Source organism: Mirounga leonina, unplaced genomic scaffold, assembly GCF_011800145.1.
Source record: "Mirounga leonina isolate KUSES-001 unplaced genomic scaffold, KU_Mleo_1.0 Mir_347, whole genome shotgun sequence".
NCBI classification, from domain to species: domain Eukaryota; kingdom Metazoa; phylum Chordata; class Mammalia; order Carnivora; family Phocidae; genus Mirounga; species Mirounga leonina.
Window position 1 is genome coordinate 1,009,967 of NW_023270696.1, and position 2,131 is coordinate 1,012,097.

The window sequence follows — 2,131 nt, forward strand, 5'->3', positions numbered from 1 at the left end:
TCTGTTGGCCATTTGGATGTCTTCTTTGGAAAAATGTCTGTTCATGTCTTCTGCCCATTTCTTGATTGGATCATTTGTTCTTTGGGTGTTGAGTTTGATAAGTTCTTTATAGATTTTGGATACTAGCCCTTATCTGATATGTCATTTGTAAATATCTTCTCCCATTCTGTCGGTTGTCTTTTGGTTTTGTTGACTGTTTCCTTTGCTTTGCAAAAGCTTTTTATCTTGATGAAGTCCCAATAGTTCATTTCTGCCCTTGCTTCCCTTGCCTTTGGCGATGTTTCTAGTCACAGGAGAAGTTGCTTTGCCTGAGGTCGAAGAGGTTGCTGCCTGTGTTCTCCTCTAGGATTTTGATGGACTCCTGTCTCACATTGAGGTCTTTCAATCATTTGGAGTCTATTTTTGTGTGTGGTGTAAGGAAATGGTCCAGTTTCATTCTTCTGCATGTGGCTATCCAATTTTCCCAACACCATTTGTTGAAGAGACTGTCTTTTTCACACTGGACATTCTTTCCTGCTTTGTCAAAGATTACTTGACTATAGAGTTGAGGGTCCATTTCTGGCTCTCTATTCTGTTCCATTGATCTATGTGTCTGTTTTTGTGCCAGTACCATACTGTCTTGACGATGACAGCTTTGTAATAGAGCTGGAAGTCCGGAATTGTGATGCCGCCGGCTTTGCTTTTCTTTTTCAACATTCCTCTGGCTATGTGGGGTGTTTTTTGGTTCCATACAAATTTTAGGATTATTTGTTCCATTTCTTTGAAAAAAGTGGATGGTATTTTGATGGGGATTGCACTGAATGTGTAGATTGCTCTAGGTAGCATTGACATCTTCACAATATTTGTTCTTCCAATCCATGAGCATGGAACGTTTTTCCATTTCTTTGTGTCTTCCTCAATTTCTTTCATGAGTATTTTAGTTTTCTGAGTACAGATCCTTTGCCTCTTTGGTTAGATTTATTCCTGGGTATCTTATGGTTTTGGATGCAATTGTAAATGGGATCAACTCCTTAATTTCTCTTTCTTCTGTCCTGTTGTTGGTGTATAGGAATGCCACTGATTTCTGTGCATTGATTTTATATCCTGCCACTTTACTGAATTCCTGTATGAGTTCTAGCAGCTTTGGGGTAGAGTATTTGGGGTTTTCCACATAAAGTATCATATCATCTGCAAAGAGTGAGAGTTTGACTTCTTCTTTGTCGATTTGGATGCCTTTGATTTCTTTTTGTTGTCTGATTGCTGTGGCTAGAACTTTTAATACTATGTTGAATAGCAGTGGTGGTAGTGGACATCCCTGCCGCGTTCCTGACCTTAGGGGGAAAGCTCTCATTTTTTCCCCATTGAGAATGATACTTGCTGTAGGTTTTTCATAGATGGCTTTTATGATATTGAAGTATGTACTCTCTATGCCTATACTCTGAAGAGTTTTGATCAAGAAAGGATGCTGTACTTTGTCAAAAGCTTTTTCTGCATCTATTGAGAGGATCATATGATTCTTGTTCTTACTTTGTTAATGTATTGTATCACATTGGTTGATTTGCGGATGTTGAACCAACCTTGCAGCCCAGGGATAAATCCCACTTGGTTGTGGTGAATAATCCCTTTAATGTACTGTTGGATCCTATTGGCTAGTATTTTGGTGAGAATTTTTGCATCCATGTTCATCAGGGATATTGGTCTATAATCCTCCTTTTTGATGGGATCTTTGTCTGGTTTTGGGATCAAGGTAATGCTGGCCTCATAAAATGAGTTTGGAAGTTTTCCTTCCATTTCTATTTTTTGGAACAGTTTCAGAAGCATAGGTACTAATTCTTCTTGAAATGTTTGGTAGAATTCCCCTGGGAAGCCATCTGGTCCTGGGCTTTTGTTTTTTGGGAGATTTTTGATGACTGCTTCAATTTCCTTAGTGGTTATAGGTCTGTTCAGGTTTTCTATTTCATCCTGGTTCAGTTTTGGTAGTTGATACATCTCTTGGAATGCATCCATTTCTTCCAGGTTATCTAATTTGCTGGCATAGAGTTGCTCATAATATGTTCTTAGAATTATTTGTATTTCTTTGGTGTTGGTTGGGATCTCTCCTCTTTCATTCATGATTTTGTTGATTTGGGTCATTTCTCTTCTCTTTTTGATA